The sequence below is a fragment of the Salvelinus alpinus genome, chromosome 35 (assembly GCF_045679555.1).
Source record: "Salvelinus alpinus chromosome 35, SLU_Salpinus.1, whole genome shotgun sequence".
Classification (NCBI taxonomy): domain Eukaryota; kingdom Metazoa; phylum Chordata; class Actinopteri; order Salmoniformes; family Salmonidae; genus Salvelinus; species Salvelinus alpinus.
The window spans coordinates 5,851,222-5,872,901 of record NC_092120.1 but is presented as its reverse complement, the minus strand read 5'-3'; the positions used below and the strand labels follow the sequence as shown (position 1 = coordinate 5,872,901).

The window sequence follows — 21,680 nt, the reverse complement described above, 5'->3', positions numbered from 1 at the left end:
TGAAAAAAGCTGTAAATCATATTTTAAAGTAGTGTTGGTTTTTATCATAACATTTGATACATTTTTGTCTAATGATCATTTATGTATTCATATAATCATAAGTACTACACAACATTTTAATATCATACTTCGTAGATACAGTAGCATCAGATAAATATGATCCAGTGCTTAAAAAACAAAAACAAGTAAACAAACACAGAGGAAAACAGGGTAAAGTAAGTGGATACATCAAAATCTCTCTTCCATGATTGGCTGGTTGGCTGCCACAGCTACCACAGTTAGGTACAGTATAAATGAACCACAGTAGACTACTATGCCATTCATTTGAAGATGGTAATAGAAGTACCAGCAACCCCCCCGCCCCCCACCCCCCGCCCGACACACACACACACACACACACACACACACACACACACACACACACACTCATATACCTGCGCACACCAAATATCTAACTACATAACCAAGGAGGAACAGCCATGACGAAGTAGAGGTGTTGGTGTGGGGCAGGCTCCTCCTGTCCGAGACAGCTGGTACAGGTCAGGGGTCAGGTGGTACGGTGGGGCAGAAGCAGAGAGGTCACAGCACTATGACTGCAGCTACCTGGGAAACACAAGCATACCAGACAACAAGCATCAATCATTAACCAGCGCTATATAGGCAAGCTAACGATGGGATGACAACCACTAATGTAGGCTACTCACAAAGCTAAGCTTTCTAAACCAAGTCTAAGCCAATACCACAGGTGTAATATTCATGTACATTTACCTTTACCTTTACATCCACTACTAACCGCCTTGGGCTTATATTATTTTCCCTTTTATTTTATGAATTATTAATTGGTAAGGAACTAATTTGTACTTTTTATTATGGAAGTGCCACAAGGTCGTGGGTAGTAACTTATGATTGGTGGTCAGTGTATGAGTTCTAATTAAGTCTGGGCCAGAGTTCAACCAGCTGGAGATCCAAATGGTTCATTAATCAGCAGCCCCCTGTGACGGGCATAAAGTAGAACCACAAAAGGCCACAGTGCATCACTTTTATCTCAAATTATACTCAGGAGTTGGCCAACAGGAGACTCATCTGTTAATTACAGCATGTAGCTAAGATGATCTAAGGGTTATGCAGTACACAATATGAAAATAAAATATACAGTATTGTGCTTTAGATGTTTATGTTATGTGTCTAACTATACAACTTCTAAGATGATTTCAGGGTTATACTGTATGTTGTGCTGAGAAAATACCATGTATTGTGCTGAGAAAATACCATGTATTGTGCTTTCGATGAAGTGTTTATGTTATGTTGAACTATTCAATCGTTATCGTTCCATGTCATAATTGAAGGTGTAAATGAATAGACATCTGGGGTGAGTCACATAGACCTATTGCTGAGATCGGCTTTATATTGAACCCACAGGGCAAACAACACCCACAGGGCAAACAATGGCTTCTTCCTCCAACTACCTCTGCCTCACACCTGACACTACGGAGTCCATTCTTCCAAGCTGTCTGTCACTCAGTCCATCTTTCTCTATTTCTCCTCTCCTCTACAGTCAGTCCATAACTACCTTTCCAAACAACATCCATTGGAGGGGTCTGGCGGTCATGTCAGAGAGGGCTAATCATGATGAAGGAAAAAGGAAACCGCACACTGCTCTTGGTAGTATCACCGATATTTAATAAGTTTACGTATCGGCCTCACGGCCTTCGTCAGAGCTTTTCGAGAGGGCTAATTAGAGAGGGCTAATCACCAAAGCAGATCTCTCTCCAGCAATCTCTCTCCTCACTCTTTCTTTCTCTTCTCTCTATCTACTGCTACTCAGGACCTGACCAGCCAATCTCTGATTAAAACCCACCCCACCTTATTTCAAAGAGAGAGGGAAAGAGGGAGGGAGAAAGAAAGGGTGAAAGAAAGACAAAGAGAGAGAGAGGAGAGGGATTGAGAGAGGCCACAGTCTATGAAATGGGGGCAGAGTTCCTGCAATCCTTTCTGAGAGACTGATGGCCAATGGCTGAGACTGCCCGGAGCCAGGGATGCCTTTTTGGGTAAGAGTCTAGAAGAGAAAAGACCCATACAACTGAAGTTGGAAAAAAAAAATACACCACTGTGGTGTTTTATTTTTCATTCAACTTTCATTCATGTAGGTCTGTCTAATTCAGACAATATCTATTTTTGTCAAGATAGATCCTAGTGTAAGAAAGGCAGCAAGTGCAACCAGCAGCTTTACAATATTCCAAGTTCCTGCGACACACAAAACAAGGAAATTGAAAATGGAAAACTCAGACCTGCTTGTATATCATTATGCTCTTTGGTAAAGCATTTATTTTTAGGGCAATATTGGTAGAAATGTTACAAATATGGAGGTTCAGGACCAGAGGATGCTCCTCAGAGCACCCAGTGAATTTCATTTTTATTTAAATTGTGAAACATAAAAAAAGTTATCTTTTTGAGATAAAACTTTACTAAATACAGTATATTCCGGTCACCAAATAATTCATGAAAAAACACTGTTTTGCAATGAAGGTCTACAGTAGCCTCAACAGCACTCTCTGGGGTAGCACCACGGTGTAGTCGGAGGACAGATAGTTTCCGTTCTCCTCTGGGTACATTGACTTCAATATAAAACCTAGGTGGCTCATGGTTCTAACCCCCTTCCATAGCCTTACACAGTAATTATGACAACTTCAGAGCTTTTGCAGCATCAGCTGACATGTTGTCCACCCAATCAAAGGATTAGAGAATGAATCTAGTACTGAAAGCATAAGCTACAGCTAGCTGGTACTGCAGTGCATAAAATGTGGTGAGTATTTGAACAGTTTTGAACAAATTAATTTCTTTAAAATTGAAGGAGAAGCAAGACAGAGAGAGGGAGAGCTGGCTATATTTCCTTGTATTCTTTTCACTTTCACTTTCACTTACTTAGCTAGTGAATGCAGCTAGCTAGTTTAGCATACTCAAACACCTGACTCAAACAGAGAGAGATGCTATGTTAGCTAGCTGGCTATGGCTATCCAACACGGGAACTCTTCTAAGTCAAGATACGCTTTAGGTTTTATTAATTTATTGCCACCAAGGCCCGCCAGTGTAATTGCTCAACTGCTTTCTGTACACTGTACTGCATGATTGTAGCGGGTTTACTAACGCATTAGTTCTAGCTATGTTGACTATAATGATAGCTAATATGATGTCAATATGGTGGGGTGGGGGGAGTATAAAGGAATATAATTGACACAAAAAAAGAAAATTAAAGAAATGATGCAAACAATTAACTTGATAGAACCCACAATCTATCTGCACCCTGCCCTACCATCCATACCCTGATTGGAGTAAACTAACGGACAACAATACTTATACTGCTACTTATACTGCTCACATGTACGGTACATGTAGTTAAATAATTATACAAATATTCTTAATTTCCTCTTTCTGCAAGTGCTGGATTTTCAACCAACCGACCATTCATTCTGATCTTAGAGAGGTGGAGGGGAGAGAGGAGGAAAGAGTATGACGTTTGACAGGGGGATGAAGATGACTACGCTGCAGACCTCTGTCTATGAAAAGACCCCAGGCTTCCGTCAGATTGGTGATTGTATACCCATCTGAACGATGTCCTGATCCAGACAGGTTGGAATGATGCCAGGAAGGAGGGGGGAGAGAAGAGATAAAGGCACAGATGAACAGATGGAATGAGAGAACAAAACGTTTCAGGGAGAAATAGGGAACTAAAAATTGGGAGAATTGTGGATAAAAATGGGGAGTATGGTGGATAAAATGAATGGGACAGAGTAGAGAACAAGCAAAGACAAAGAGAGAGCGTAATTGAGAATGAGAGTGAGTAAAAGAGAGAGTGAACGAGAGAGAGAGAAACAGAGAGAGATCAAGAGAGAAAACGACAGGAAGAGAAAAGGAGAGAGCGTGAGGTAGAGAGTAACTGTAGGGAGATATGGTACTTTGAAGAGATCAGAGGGCATGAGGCTAACCCGTCTCCCTGGCACACACACACAGAGGGAGAGAGAGAGCTCTGCCAGTATCACCCACTTCAAAGCTCTGTCTCTGTGCCACCACAACGGAGACCCCCTTCTCCTTCCGGAAGAGTCTGGGAGACACACACATGCGCGCACGCACGCACGCACGCACACACACACGCACACACACACAGAGATGAATCTTCTGTAGTGAATCTTGGGTATAGCAAGGGGGCGCTAGAAAGCTGTTTGAACTTAACTCCACCTTGTCATTGAAAGATGTGGGCGGAAAGGAGGGAGGAAATGAGGAAGGTTAGGAGGTAGGAAAGGAGGAAGGTTAGGAGGGAGGGAATGAAAGCCAATAAACACAGACAGTCCCCAAGATGAATGCTCGAGTGACAAGATGAGGGAAATAGTATTGCAGCAGTTTAGACATCTGGTAATGTGCCTCAGTAGATCCATTTCCTGCAATCAAACAATATAAAACTCCAGACAGACAGCCTAATGAGAAAAAGACAGGAGATAAACTGAATTAAAAAAATATATTGATGAAAGTGTCAAGGTACTGTGCTGTAGATAACATAGACAAGTCAGACAACAGACCAGTGGAGGCTGCTGTCACATTAAATCACGTTTGATACCTTAATCCATTCCACCCATTACAATGATCCAGCTTCCCTTCACTTGCCTGCACTGCAAAATACATGTCAAATCTCCTTTGTACTGAGTGAGTTGGTGGAGGTGTTTTCTATCGCCCAGCCAGAGTGAAGGAAGATTTAGAAGTCAAACTGAAATCCAGGGTGGATGGGATCAATGTGAGCAGCTGGGGAGGGGTTGTGTTTTGAAGGCCCCTGTTCTGTCCGTCACGGCCCATTTCCAGCAGAGCCAGTGTCCAGATGCATGGAGCTGATAGGCCGTATCAATTACAACCCAAACTGGCTCCACGGCACAGCTATCACAGCTATCGATTGTCAGTCACAGGCTGGATGAACGGCGTAGACTCTGAGCCAACAGGTTGACCGGGTGGTGTGTGTGTGATTGTGGGGGGAAAGAGAGAAGAGGAGAAGCAGATATTTCGCATGACAGCCTAGTTTGACCACTCACATTCAAGTATCTATATTACTCAGTCTCTCTATCTTAACACATTTGATGGCTACACCGTTGTGTACAACAGTATATCCAATATGAACCTAGCTCACCCATTGTACTGAATATCAGACCTACAGTCTGTCCACTCAAATACACTGGTGAACACAATGACATAGTGGATGGATTTATGCTGCCTCTTTAACCCTCCATGTGAGGTCCCTCCACACCTAAGCTGCTACCACCATCCATCCTTCCCTCTATCCCTCGATTGACTCTCTCCAAAACGGCATCTGTCTGTGTGAGGAGCTCTGTGTTGATCAGGCTGATGTAATGACAGCCTAAGCTGTACGTTGGAAGGTCTCACACATTAAGGCGCTGGCCAATCAGCTTTAGGTAATCTCAGCTCTACTTCCTGGAGAATGCTGGCTATGCTGAGCAGGCTTGGAGGCAGACAGGCGGTTTGGGCAGCTGGGGATATGTGTGTGTGTGTGTGTGTGTGTTTTGATGTGGAGGGTCTATATCTCTATGTGTTTGGGGAGTATAATTCTGAAATGATAAGATTTAGTGTAAATGGAGAGTAATTAAACATGTATTTGAAAGCTGTGTTAATCATTTTGACCATAGCTACTAGTTTGTGAAATGTGTTACTGCTAGTCTCAGATCACCTGTGTCACATAGTGTTGTGTTTTCTCACGGAAAGAGAAACGTCAGTGACAGTCCCTCACCCACAGAGTCACAGAGTCACAGTAATCCCCTGCAGCAAAGTTGGGAGTAAGCTGATGGCATGGAAAAAGATAAACAAGGATTGTCATTTTACACCCCGTAATGGAAAATTGCACAGCACTTTCTCCCCGTAGCATTTATTGCTAATAGAGTTTTTTTTTAAATCCATACAATCTAATTTACCGCAATAATTTCTACACACAAAATATACTTTCTAATTCTTTGCACATTGTTTTCTTTCTTCCATTTTAGTTAGCTATTTCCTTCTTACTTTAGGGAAGATATCAGAAGCAGAAATAGGTTGAGCAACAAGGCCTGAATCCACAATATCAAAACAATCTGAATTTGATTGTTTTCCTGAAACACAAATGGAATACTTTTATTTAAATTGACTTCTATCATTTAACAAAATACAGTCATTTTCTCAATAATAAAAAACTGCAAAGTCTCCCAAACATCTGAAGTCAACAAAAAGAAAAGTGACAGTCAGAGTGAAACATTCTGAAAGCAAAAAGAAAACGTTTTCTTCCCTTCCCTCATAGAGCAGAGGATAGATTGAGGACGTCAGTGACGAATGTCTTGCATTAACTTTGTTGTTTACTTTCCCCCGGAAGCAGTGAAATAACCCTATTAAATCAAGTAGTCACTCGACCATCAATCTCAATGCAGCTGACTAGTCCCTCAAAGCTAAATGGGGTTTAGAATTTGCATGAGGCGAGTTTACCCACAAAGCCTTGCCTAAGAGGATTGCAGTTCAGACAGAGAGCTTATTGTCACACTTGTTCATAGACACGGATTAACGGTAGTAGACCACAAAAGCACTGCACTAACTTCATGGCAAGGCGCACAAGTTCCCTCTCACTGCATTGCTAGTGAAGAGATCTCTCTTTCAGTGGCAAAAATATAGAAAATTATAATGCAGCAGTTACTTCTGTGACATCTATGGATTAATAGCTACTCTGTACTCTTGATTTCCTTTCATTTCACATGAGTACTTACTGCATGGTTATTTTCCTTTTTGACTTTAGTTTCAAAATCAGGTGTTTATGGACACCAGAAAGGCCTGAAAATACAGTATTTTGGGTAACTCAGATTTTTCTGGCATTTCTCACATAGAAACTTAATTGAGAGGACTGATGTTGAATATGCTTTTTATATTTGTATCACAAGCCATTTTGGCGAGAATCATGATGAAAGTGGCCATTTTAGGTCCTTTTTAGCCCTATACATTCCTCTTGTCAGCAGCCTGATCACTACAAATAGACTCGATTTAAAGCATTTGAAAAGGTTGTGAGAACGTCGATATATGCCTTCCTCAGCACTCACAAAAAAAAAGAAAAATGATTGCCCAGCACTGGGCAACAAAATACGGAGCGCGCTGCTTAGACCACTGCATCACCGTGGTTCACAATGCCGTGAGAATAGTTGATGATAGTTGACGGAAACACCAAGCGCGTTGTTATCTTTTATTTAGTTTTAAGCCTTCTCCAAACCATAGTCCTAAACTTAACCACTCGAAATGAATGCCTAAACTGTTCATCTTTGAGTTGTTTCTGTTTTAACCCTGTAACTACACAGAATTAACTTCTTATGGCTGCAGGGGCAGTATTGAGTAGCTTGGATGAAAAGGTTCCCAGAGGTGCCCAGAGTAAACTGCCTGCTCCTCGGTCCCAGTTGCTAATATATGCATATTATTATTAGTATTGGATAGAAAACACTCTGAAGTTTCTAAAACTGTTTGAATGATGTCTGTGAGTATAACAGAACACATATGGCAGGCAAAAACCTGAGAAAAAAATCCAAACAGGAAGTGGGAAATCTGAGTTTTGTAGGTTTTCAACTCATCGCCTATCGAATACACAGTGTGATATGGGTCATTTTGCACTTCCTACGGCTTCCACTAGATGTCAACAGTCTTTAGAACCTTGTCTGATGCTTCTACTGTGAAGTGGGGCTGAAGGAGAAGGGATTGAGTATGGTCTACCATGACCTGAACATGCGCTGACCATGCGCGTTCATGTGAGAGCGAGCTCTGTTCCATCGCACTTCTGAAGACAAAGGAATTCTCCGGTTGGAACATTATTGAAGATCTATGTTAAAAACATCCTAAAGATTGATTCAATACATCGTTTGACATGTTTCTACTGACTGTTACGGAACTTTTTGACATTTCGTCTGCTTTTAGTGAACGTGCTTTGTGACTTTGGATTTGTTTACCAAACGCGCTAACAAAAGTAGCTATTTGGACATAAATGATGGACATTACCGAACAAAACTAACATTTCTTGTTGAAGTGGGAATCCTGGGAGTGCATTCCGATGAAGATCAGCAAAGGTAAGTGAAGATTTATAATGCTATTTCTGACTTTTGTTGACTGCACAATTTGGCGGGTAACTGTATGGCTTGCTTTTGTGGCTGAACGCTGTTCTCAGATTATTGAATATTGTGCTTTTGCCGTAAAGCTTTTTTGAAATCTGACACAGCGGTTAAATTAACTTCTCTAGGGTAGGGGGCAGCATTTTCACGTTTGGATGAAAAACATACCCAAATTCAACTGCCAGTTACTCATCGCCAGGAGATAAGATATGCATATTATTAGTAGATTTAGATAGAAAACACTCTGAAGTTTCTTAAACTGTTTGAATCATGTCTGTGAGTGTAACATAACTTATTTAGCAGGCGAAACCCCGAGGACAAACCATTCAGATCTTTTTTTTTTTTGAGGTCACCGTCTTTTCAATGAGCTTTCATTGGGACACCACATTTCTAAGCAACTTGCTTGCAGTTCCTACGGCCTCCACTGGATGTCAACAGTCGTGAGAAATAGGTTGAGGTTATTCCTTTGTGTAATGAAGAAATATGGCCATCTTGAAGTCGAGGCACTCCTGGTGTCCTAGACATGCGTTTCAATCAAACAGAAGGCATGCTACATATCGTTTTAATCCTGTATTGAACACATATCATCCCGTCTTCAATTTTATCGATTATTAACGTTAAAAAATACCTAAAGTTGTATTACATAAGTAGTTTGACATTTTTTGGCAAAGTTTAAAGGTAACCTTTGATACATTTTGTCGTCATGTTTGAGCAAGTTGGAACCGGTGTTTTTCTGGATCAAACGCACCAAATAAATGGACATTTTGGACATACAGTGGGGAGAACAAGTATTTGATACACTGCCGATTTTGCAGGTTTTCCTACTTACAAAGCATGTAGAGGTCTGTAATTTTTATCATAGGTACACTTCAACTGTGAGAGACGGAATCTAAAACAAAAATCCAGAAAATCACATTGTATGATTTTTAAATAATTAATTTGCATTTTATTGCATGACATAAGTATTTGATCACCTACCAACCAGTAAGAATTCCCGGCTCTCACAGACCTGTTAGTTTTTCTTTAAGAAGCCCTCCTGTTCTCCACTCATTACCTGTATTAACTGCACCTGTTTGAACTCGTTACCTGTATAAAAGACACCTGTCCACACACAATCAAACAGATTCCAACCTCTCCACAATGGCCAAGACCAGAGAGCTGTGTAAGGACATCAGGGATAAAATTGTAGACCTGCACAAGGCTGGGATGGGCTACAGGACAATAGGCAAGCAGCTTGGTGAGAAGGAAACAACTGTTGGCGCAATTATTAGAAAATGGAAGAAGTTCAAGATGACGGTCAATCACCCTCGGTCTGGGGCTCCATGCAAGATTTCACCTCGTGGGGCATCAATGATCATGAGGAAGGTGAGGGATCAGCCCAGAACTACACGGCAGGACCTGGTCAATGACCTGAAGAGAGCTGGGACCACAGTCTCAAAGAAAACCATTAGTAACACACTACGCCGTCATGGATTAAAATCCTGCAGCGCACGCAAGGTCCCCCTGCTCAAGCCAGCGCATGTCCAGGCCCGTCTGAAGTTTGCCAATGACCATCTGGATGATCCAGAGGAGGAATGGGAGAAGGTCATGTGGTCTGTTGAGACAAAAATAGAGCTTTTTGGTCTAAACTTCACTCGCCGTGTTTGGAGGAAGAAGAAGGATGAGTACAACCCCAAGATCACCATCCCAACCGTGAAGCATGGAGGTGGAAACATCATTCTTTTGGGATGCTTTTCTGCAAAGGGGACAGGACGACTGCACCGTATTGAGGGGAAGATGGATGGGGCCATGTATCGCGAGATCTTGGCCAACAACCTCCTTCCCTCAGTAAGAGCATTGAAGATGGGTCGTGGCTGGGTCTTCCAGCATGACAACGACCCGAAACACACAGCCAGGGCAACTAAGGAGTGGCTCCGTAAGAAGCATCTCAAGGTCCTGGAGTGGCCTAGCCAGTCTCCAGACCTGAACCCAATAGAAAATCTTTGGAGGGAGCTGAAAGTCCATATTGCCCAGCGACAGCCCCGAAACCTGAAGGATCTGGAGAAGGTCTGTATGGAGGAGTGGGCCAAAATCCCTGCTGCAGTGTGTGCAAACCTGGTCAAGAACTACAGGAAACGTATGATCTCTGTAATTGCAAACAAAGGTTTCTGTACCAAATATTAAGTTCTGCTTTTCTGATGTATCAAATACTTATGTCATGCAATAAAATGCAAATTAATTACTTAAAAATCATACAATGTGATTTTCTGGATTTTTGTTTTAGATTCCGTCTCTCACAGTTGAAGTGTACCTATGATAAAAATTACAGACCTCTACATGCTTTGTAAGTAGGAAAACCTGCAAAATCGGCAGTGTATCAAATACTTGTTCTCCCCACTGTATATCGACAGAATTAATCGAACAAAAGGACCATTTGTGATGTTTATGGGACATATTGGAGTGCCAACAACAGAAGCTCATCAAAGGTAAGGCATTAATTATATTTTTATTCTGCGTTTTGTGTCGCTCCTGCAGGGTTGAAATGTTTTCTCTCTTTTGTTTACAATGGTGCTATGCTCAGATAATAGCATCGCATGCTTTCGCTGAAAAGCCTATTTGAATTCTGACATGTTGGCTGGATTCACAACCAGTGTAGCTTTAATTTGATATCTTTCATCAAATTAATTTCCATTCAAATCAAACTTCCATTTAATGGAAGTTTGATTTTATAGTAAATTTCAGTCATTAATTTTAATGTGGCGCTATGCATTTTCTCAGGCTTTTTGCCAAGTGATACAGTAGCGTCTTGCCTAAACTCAGATTTTTGGATATAAATATGAACTGTACCGAACATAAAATACATGTATTGTGTAACATGAAGTCCTATGAGTGTCATCTGATGACGATTATCAAAGGTTAGTGATTAATTTTATCTCTATTTCTGCTTTTTGTTAATGCTCTCTTTAGCTGGAAACATGGCTGTCTTTTTCTGTGACTTGGCTCATACCTTACATAATCATTTGGTGTGCTTTCGTCGTAAAACCTTTTTGAAATCGGACACTTTGGCTGGATTTACAACAAGTGTAGATTTAAAATGGTGTAAAATACTTGTATGTTTGAGGAATTTAAATTATGGGATTTCTGTTGTTTTGAATATGGCGCCCTGCAGTATCACTGGCTGTTGATGAGGTGGGACGCTAACGTCCCACCAACCCTAGATAGAATTAAAGATTAAGTTGTTCTTAACCTATGTAAAACATGTATCTTTCATCGAAGTTTATGATGAGTATTTCTGTTATTTGATGTGGCTCTCTGCATTTTCTCCGGATATTTTGGAGGCATTTCTGAACATGGCGCCAATGTAAACTGAGGTTTTTGGAAAGAAATATGAACTTTATCGAACAAAACATATATGTATTGTGTAACATGAAGTCCTATGAGTGTCATCTGATTAAGAACATCAAAGGTTAGTGATTAATTTTATCTCTATTTCTGCTTTTTGTGACTCCTGTCTTTGGCTGGAAAAATGGCTGTGTTTTTCTGTGATTTGGCGGTGACCTAACATAATCGTTTGTGGTGCTTTCGCTGTAAAGCCTTTTTGAAATTGGACACTGTGGTGGGATTAACAAGAAGTGTATCTTTAAAATGGTGTGAAATACTTGTATGCTTGAGGAATTTTAATTATGAGATTTCTGTTGTTTGAATTTGGCACCCTGCACTTTCACTGGCTGTTGTCATATCATCCCGTTAACGGGATTGCAGAAACATACAAAGTAAACTATGGTCAGGGCGTGACAGGTAAACTACACGGTAATGTAAAAGTTGAATTTTTTTGTGATCCAATACGTAATATAGTACACTTATCATCATTTGGTTTTAATCCAGAGAGGTTAGCAAAAGTATCTAGATCTATGAGGCTGTGGAGGAATTCTAATTGTGGTTTTAAATGAAAACATGAATCATCATGTCACAGTTCCAAAAGTGGTGATTGAAGGAGTCAGGCGCAGAGAGCAGGGTAGTTCAGAAGGAAGTGGATTTAATATTCCAAAAATAACAGCGAGACGGCTACGCCACACACACAAGGGCGCGTCAAGTCACAGTCCAAAAACAAACAGGACTAAATCTAATCGGAACAGACACCACAAGAAATAACGAAACACCACAAACAGAAAAACAAGCCCGCACAAAAGTCGGCGGGCCAACTGGGTTTAAATAGCCCACAATAAACCTAAACACAAAACAGGTGCAACAAATCAGACAAAACTAAATGAAACAGAAAAGGGGATCGGTGGCAGCTAGTAGGCCGGAGACGACGACCGCCGAGCGCCGCCCGAACGGGAAGAGGCACCATCTTCGGCGGGATTCGTGACACATCAGCATACAATGACACCTTTGTTTTTAAGCCACGGGTTTCTAATCCCTTAATATTATTGTTGGATCTAAGTTTAACAGCTAACATTTCGATTGCAATAATAAATAGATATGCCGATAGTGGACAAACTTGTTTACCTCTCTTGAAAGTTTAAAACTTTCTGAGATGTAGCCATTATTTACTATTTTACACCTAGGGTTACTATATGTAACTTTAACCCATTTTATACGAGATTCTCCAAAATTGAAATATTCTAGGCATTTATATATAAACTCCAGTCGTACTTTATCAAAAGCCTTTTCAAAATCAGCTATGAAAACCAGGATTGGTTTCCCCGATATGTCATAGTATTCTATTGTTTCCTGTACTTGTCTTATATTATCGCCAGTGTATCGTCAATGTAAAAAACCTGTCTCATTTGGATGAACAATATCTGAAAATACCTTTTTAATTCTATGAGCCAAGTATTTAGCTAGAATTTTTGCATCACAACACTGAAGTGTAAGAGGCCTCAAATTTTTTAAATGGACTGGATCTTTATATATACCACTTGGATCTAGTTTCAGTGATAATGAAATCAGACCTTCTTGTTGTGTGTCCGATAATCTACCATTTATATAGGAGTGGTTAAAACATGCTAATAATGGTCCTCTGAGTATATATAAAAACGTTTGGTATACTCCACTGGTATGCCATCCAGCCCTGGAGTTTTCCCAGCCTTCAAGGCTTTAATTGCATCAAGAAGTTCCTCCTCTGTAATTTGGCCTTCACATGAGTCTTTCTGCACAGATGTTAATTTTACATTATTAATAGGAAAAAAATCCATACAATTAGCTTCGGTTAGTGGAGATGGAGGAGACTGAAACGAAAACATATTCTTAAAGTACTTTACTTCCTCTTTCAAAATATAATTCAGTGAATCATGTGTGACTCCATCATTTGTAACAAGTTTTAATACATTTTATTTGGTGGCATTTCTATGTTGAAGATTGAAAAATTATTTGGTGCATTTTTCCCCATATTCCATCCAGTTCACTTTATTTTTTATAATATATTACACTGGTTCTTTCTTGAATAAGTTCCTCCATTTCTTTTTGATTTTTCACTAACTTATTCTGTGCCTCTATGGTACTGTTTTTATTGCTATATAACTGTACTGTCAGTCCTTCAATTTCCTTTATTAATATGGACTCTTTTGACCTAAATTGCTTTTGTTTTATAGATGAGTAGTGAATTGCATGGCCTCTAAAGGCACATTTAAAAGTGTCCCATACAATAATGGGATGCTGTACCTATGTTATGTCAGAAAAAGTCAGTTATAAATTCTTCTGTCCTAGTTATAAACAAGTTATCATTCCAGTAGGCTTTGATAAAATTTCCAATATCCTCGCCCACGTGGAAATTCTGTAAGATTAATATAAATGCCAATTATGTGATGATCCAGCCGTATTCTGTCCCCATCAACACTTTTTAAAAACTTTTGGTGCCAGAGAGAATGACATAAGAAAGTAGCCAAGACGACTAGCTTGATTAAGCCTCTGCCATGTATAACTCACTAGGTCAGGGTATTTAAGCCTCCATATATCCACTAATTCCAATATATCCATGACATTCATGATTTCCTTAAGTGCCTGAGGGTGATAGTTTGTAGTGTGATATCCTTCACGGTCCATAGAGGTATTTAAAACCGTATTAAAATCCCCCATCATAATAATAGAGTCTAGTGTTGCTTGTAGAGTTGCTAAATTCTTATATATATTTTCAGAGAAGCTTGGATCATCATTATTTGGACCATATAGGTTAATAAGCCATATCTGTTTATTGTCCAATAACATATTTAAAATCATCCATCTACCTTGATGATCTGTTTGGACGATTTGCACATTTGGATCAAAATTACTGTTAATTCATATCATCACCCCTTTTGAATTTCTTTGCTGATGGGAGAAATATATTTCACCCCCCCAGTCCTTTTTCCACAAAACTTCATCTAAAATTGTTGAATGAGTTTCCTGTAAACAATAGAGATTATATTCATTCTTTTTTAGCCAGGTAAATACTGACAGTCTTATCTTATTATCTGCTAAGCCATTACAATTATAACTGGCTGAACTTATTTCACCACAGGTTCCAATTCTATTTATCAAAATATCTGTTTGTAAACGTACCATTAAAAAGTAATATGATGATTGAGTGTAAATATAGCTGAACCATGATATGTGCATTGCTACTAAGTAAACCTCCAATTGGTCCCCCCTATTCCACCTGCTAAAAAACCTCCTCGTCCCGAGTTGGGTTGTCATCGCAATGCTCGGCAGACCACCCCCGACCCCCCGGATCCCATAGCCTCGGAGAGACTGGGACCCATCCTTCGAAAAGAGCACACAGTGCCAGCCACAGAACAGAAGCAGATCAACCGTCAAATGCATTTCCATCGCCCTCACCTCAATTTGTATTATATATAATTAGCTATTAATATTTGTAGTAATGTAGGCAATTTATGCAAAGGATTTTTACCTCTCACCAGTCTCACCTTTACCAAAATTACATTATGGCAAGCAATTATTATATTAGCAAACAATTATTGTGAATCATTCAATATTGTCCCTAGCATATTTTACTCCCTCGCAACAGTTGTGGGATACACACACACTCATACACACTCAACCCCTTTCCTACACAACAACCATAGTCTCAGATTCTCAACAGTTGCACCATCCCAGAGCCCAATTCAAGAAAAGTCTTGATTTACGAATGCATATACAGTTGCAGCTGTATAAGAAAGGCCTGCAAAACTGCGCAATTTTTTTTGTCAGAAATGGGGAGATTTGATTAACCATTGTCACGTCCTAAATGATGGAGATCAGATATACCCCCTTCCACTGAAACACCCACAACATGGTCCCCCGTAGTGACCATATTCCCAAGCATCTCCGTGCAGTCAGACCTTTGATTTTGTGCCACCAGGGCCACAATAATATGCCCCCTCACTGAATGTCCGAGTGTGGCCCCATCCCCATGGGTTTCTGCAGCTAGTGTTGCCAGCACTGCCACTGCCTGGGTGGGGGCACCCCACCGGAATCCCCACCTGCTAGGTACAAGGTCGTCAAGGTTCTCATTAGCAGCTTTGAGAATGTCCTTGTATATTATGCTCTCCCATCAGGGGGCTTTGGCTTTGCAGGACCATCCCTGCCAGGCAGGCTCAGAATCTTGAGGGGGCGGTGCTGCTCTAGAAGGTCTCTGACTGCATTTTGGCTGCATACAGGCCGCTTACGGCAGGCCCATAAAACAGATAGGGGCTTCTCCTTAGTATCTAGGTTGTTCAGATGGGTGTCTAGAGTATAGGGTTCCATCAATAGAGGCCCATAAATAAATAAATTAGATGTATAATTTATTTTTAAAATGTAGTTCCCCATGATAGGACAATAAATAAATTAGATGTATAATTTATTTTAAAACGCTGTTCCACCATGATAGGACAATAAATAAATAAATAAATAAGATGTATAATTCATTATAAAATGTTTATCCCTCATCTGCACAACATTGAAAGCTCTCTCACAACCCCTGCTCACAGAAATACATTGGTTCTGGGATATGCAATGATTTCCTTTCTCACTCAACGCCACACTTTCCCAAACACCAAAAGAACACACACCACACCATCCATCCATCCACACATTCTGTTTACTGAGTATTTATCTCCACCATGTTGAACTAGTGCTTTTCTGTTCCAATTAGTTATATTTGAAGATACATAGAAAAGCTATATTTTGTTGTTGTATTATTACAATCCATAACAGGGCTAGAATTGTGTGTTTCATAATTTGCCTCCTCAATGTGAACTTTGTGATTTTTAAAATAGCCATGGAGTAGTCTTTGTGTTTCTAAACAATTTGTTATCAATATACAGTTTATCGACTACGAGAGCTATGCGTTTCCATTTCAATCTATTTTCTTTGAAAATTGGATACAGAACTTTACGCTGTTCTGCAATTTCCTTCTGGAACTGGTCATTCATGCCTATTTTCGTGCCAGCAAGTCTTTTACCCAGGCTTTAAACCATTATTTTATCCTTAAATAAAGCAAATTTGGCAACGATTGGGCGTTCATACCTCTGCCCTCTCTGTCCGAAGCGGTGTACATGTTCGAGTTGGATTTTGTTGATAGCTTCACGTGGGATCTGAAGCGCTGTAAATAGGAACTCTCTAACTACAGATTCAGGAACTTCTCCTTCTTTCTCTTGGATACCTGTAAGTACCAGATTCTCTCTCATGGATCTAGTCTGTATGTCAAGTAAGGCTTCTCTCAGAACGATGTTCTCCTTTTTAAGTTCATTAACTTTGGTTTCAATCTTATTGACTACTCCATTTAGCTTGTTTGTGTCTTTCTCCAATGTCGCAGCTTTTTCATCACTCATCTCGAGGCTTGCCTTCAACTCTTTTACGTCCTTACTGACTAGTTCAAGTATACCCAGTTTGTCATTTATTGATTTTAACAGATCGGTTTCGACCTTTACCATTCCCAGTGGTGAAAATATTAAATTGTCTGTGTCTGTAGAAGAGGCACATTTCTTTTGTTTTGGGATTGGTTCCCCTGTCTTACTCTCCGTCATGTTAAGGTGTTGCTTGTTTTCTTAATATTTGTCGATAAATTTCTCTAGTTCTATGATTTGTTTTGTGTTGTTATCCAGATTGAATATTATTACCCACCAGATTGTGTAATGCTAATATTTAGTCTAACTTGCCGACATTGAATATTAAGTTTTTATCTTGAGGTGGTCTACATAGCTATGTTCAGTCCGCCATCTTGGATTAGTGTGGCGGACAGTTACAGAGTATAATAGCTGTGATAGGAGAAAACTGAGGATGGATCAACAACATTGTAGTTACTCCATAATATTAACCTAAATGACATGGTGAAAAGAAGGAAACCTGTACAGAAAAAAAAAAATCCAAAACATGCATCCTGTTTGCAATATGGCAATAAAGTAAATTAGTTAAAAATGTGGTAAACTTTATGTCTGAATATAATGCTTTGTTTGGGGCAAATTCAACACAACACATCACTGAGTACCACTCTTCATATTTTCAAGCATGGTGGTGGCTGCATCATGTTATGGGTTTGGTTGTCATCGGCAAGGACTACAGAGTTTTTTAGGATGAGAAATAATTGTAATAGAGCTATGCACAGGCAAAATCCTAGAGGAAAACCTGGTTCAGTCTGCTGGTAGACAAACTCACCTTTCAGCAGGACAATAAACGAAAGCACAAGGCCAAATATACACTGGAGTTGCTTACCAAGACGACATAGTTACACTTTTGACTAAAATCTGCTTTAAAATCTATGGCAAGACTTGAAAATAGCTGTCCATAAATAATCAACAACTAACTTGACAGAGATTGAATAAATTTAACAAGAATAATGTGTAAATACAGAGCATCCGGAAAGTACTCAGACCCCTTCCCTTTTTCCACATTTTGTTACGTTACAGCCTTGTTCTAAAATAGATTTTAAAAAGATCATTAGCAATCTACACCAAATTTTTTTTAAATGTTTGCAAAATAATAAACATTTAAACAGAAATACCTTATTTACATAAGTATTCATTTTGCCATGAGACTCGAAATTGAGCTCAGGTGCATCCTGTTACATTGATCATCCTTGAGATGTTTCTCCACAGTCCATCTGTGGTATATTCAATTGATTGGACATGATTTAGAAAGGCACACATAAATAATATATATATATATATATATATATATATATATATATATATATATATATATATATATATATATATATATATACAGTTGAAGTAGGAAGTTTACGTACACCTTAGCCAAATACATTTAAACTCAGTTTTTCACAATTCCTGACATTTAATCCTAGTAAAAATTCCCTGTCTTAGGTCAGTTAGGATCACCACCGTATTTTAAGAATGTGAAATGTCAGAATATTAGTAGAGAGATTGATTTATTTAAGCTTTTATTTATTTCATCACATTCCTAGTGGGTCAGAAGTTTACAGACACTCAATTAGTAATTGATAGCATTGGCGTTAAATTGCTTAACTTGGGTCAAACGTTTCGGGTAGCCTTGCACAAGCTTCCCACAATAAGTTGGGTGAATTTTTACCCATTCCTCCTGACAGAGCTGGTGTAACTGAGTCAGGTTTGTAGGCCTCCTGTCTTGCACACGCTTTTTCAGTTCTGCCCACAAATGTTTTATAGGGTTGAGGTCAAGGCTTTGTGATGGCCACTCCAATACCTTGACTTTGTTGTCCTTAAGCCATTTTGCCACAACTTTGGAAGTATGCTTGGGGTCATTGTCGATTTGGAAGACCCATTTGCGACCAAGCTTTAACTTCCTGACTGATGTCTTGAGATGTTGCTTCAATATATCCACGTAATTTTCCTGCCTCATGATGCCATCTATTTTGTGAAGTGCACCAGTCCCTCCTGCAGCAAAGCACCACCACAACATGATGCAGCCACCCCCGTGGTTCACGGTTGGGATGGTGTTCTTCGGCTTGCAAGCCTCCACCTTTCTCCTCCAAACATAAGAATGGTCATTATGGCCAAACAGTTCTATTTTTGTTTCATCAGACCAGAGGACATTTCTCCAAAAAGTACGATCTTTGTCCCCATGTGCAGTTGCAAACCGTAGTCTGGCTTTTTTATGACGGTATTGGAGCAGTGGCTTCTTCCTTGCTGAGCAGGTCTTGGCTGATTTCTTTTGATTTTCCCATGATGTCAAGCAAAGAGGCACTGAGTTTGAAGGTAGGCTTTGAAAGACATCCACAGGTACACCTCCAATTGACTCAAATGATGTCAATTAGCATATCAGAAGCTTCTAAAGACATGACATCATTTCCTGGAATTTTCAAGCTGTTTAAAGGCACAGTCAACTTAGTGTATGTAAACTTCTGACCCAATGAAATTGTGATACAGTGAATTCTAACAGGCTGACTACTCCGCTCGCGTCGCATGCGCGAGCATTGCAAAATAAATGTAGAAATCTATATTCAATTATTGCACCCACACTGCTCGCGCACGCCAACGAGCGTCTGCGACGCCAAGGGCTAAAATTGAACTCATTCCTATTTCTGACGCAGATTGCGCTGCAAGTCCTGCCTCTCCCATCTCCTCATTGGTTTATAGAAGCAGGTACCCACGTGCCATCTCCTCATTGGTTATACCCACGTGGGTGATTGAAAGACGAACTGTTTTGCCGTTAGTCATGATAATACAATGAAAGTTTAGATGCGATCACCATATAAGTTAAACGATGAAAAAGCCCGGGAGGAGGAGAGATGACTAGAAACTATTCGGTTGGCCGTTTTATGTGTAGATTAATTGTCGGAGTAGAGGTCCTTGTGCATTTCAATTAAAATAACAACTCAATGTTTATATCCCAGGACAAATTAGCTAACAACAACAAGCTAGCTAAATAGGACAAATTAACGTTAGCTAGCAAGTGCAAGCTAACTAGCTAAATTGCCATACATGTTTAATGCTTTTCGACCTGTCCCCAAATGAATGTCATTGGTTCAGAGTTTATTTTGATATTTTAACCTGCGTGTTGTGATCGCGTTTGGTGTTGGGGGGGGAAAAAACATTTTTGCACGATAGTGCACGATGGCGCACGCGCACAACCGGTTTGGGTTCCGTGTAACTTTCACCCCTGAGTATAATTGTTTAAAGCAATTTTTTTAATTCAAGTGTTCTTTTGAGATTGAATACATGGAATAAATTAATGTGAAATGTTTATTTCAGAATCTATACATATTCCATATTACAGGAGGTATGTATAATTCTATAAAGGGCCTAAAATTGCCACTTTCATCATGATTTTCTACCCAAAATGTTTTGTTACAAATGTAAAAAGCATATCCATCTTCCTTTCTCCCAATGAAGTTTCTACGTGGGAATTGCAAGAACTATCAGAGATACCAAAAATAATTCCGGGCCTTCCTGGCGTGGAATTGCCCGCATGTAAAACATTTTTTTCTGGTTCAATGTTTTGTTTGAAAACTGTAGGTTCATGTGTCATCTTTCCTGTCTGAGGGTGTCATTAAGTAACATTTTTCCACCTGTCTGAACATAAGGGTTCTCTATTAATGGTAATATTCAAATTACGTAATAACTCCCCACTTCAGAGTACTTATACCATTCTCGGTGGTAAGACCTTTCATAAGTCACTATTTTATAAATATTATATAAAAAAATATATATTCAAAAAAATCTTGTCTCATCTTTGCAATGTCTCGTTGTTGCTGGATCCCTGTTCTGTGTTGTCAACTTAGCTTTTTAAATCATTGGAATAAGCCTCTTTCAGTATGAGCCTGTCTGCAGTGTTTCATTATAGTGAGGAAAGCAGCTTTGGATGCTAAATTTAACATGGATCTGCTGCACTAATTCTTTCATATTTATCAGAAGAAAAAGTGCTTGAAATGTGACTTCATCCGTGTTAGAAATTCAGCAAGAAAGCTGTGTGAACACATAAGTTATAAACAAGCTTTGACACCTCGTTTGATCCCTGAAACTCCCATATTTCAGATTATGATTATCAATATTTTTATGGTATTGAAATACATATTTCTCCTGCAGCACAGCTCAGAAATGCCTTAAAATTGTGGAAAATATTTCAATATTATGTCAACTCCATTTCTGTATATTAAAAAGACCAACTATTGGCAATGTGAACCATAGAACACCGGAGAATACATTCAAAATGACAGTGAATATTTGAGAATCAGCACTAAACTAAATAAAAGCTGCATTAGGAACATTCAACAAGTTGCAAAACATATCAAAGTAACACACTGCTCCCTTGAGGAAGCAAAGAGACTGTCAGTGATGTACTATTCAGACAAGGATGAGCACAAAAGATACATAAAATCACATTGGCAGCTGCACAGTTCCTCCTCTCTTATCTCCACTGACTAGACTAGACTCATTTTGATTGAATAAGGAAGTGTGTGTGAAAACAGTGAAGCTAGCTATGTCACCCACCCTCTAGCCTGTTCCTGAGGCAACAACGACAGCTAGCTAGAGGAAGTCACAGTCTGTCTGGTACTTTCATATCACAGTATTTCACTAGTGCTGTCTGGGACATGAAAGGTATGGACTGGAGGCATGGGTTCTCACAGCCTCACCCAAGGCTTAAAAT

At 39.6% G+C, this 21,680-nt stretch overlaps 1 protein-coding gene across 1 annotated transcript in view; it reads right to left on the bottom strand.

Moving 5' to 3' along the window:
• Positions 1 to 366: 366 nt before the first annotated feature.
• Positions 367 to 21,680, bottom strand: part of LOC139564353 (t-SNARE domain-containing protein 1-like) — a 157,799-nt gene continuing 136,485 nt past the window's right edge. Inside the window, exon 12 of the mRNA XM_071383818.1 lies at positions 367 to 603. The gene's annotated coding sequence lies outside the window, so the exon portion shown is untranslated. The remainder of the gene's footprint in view (positions 604 to 21,680) is intronic.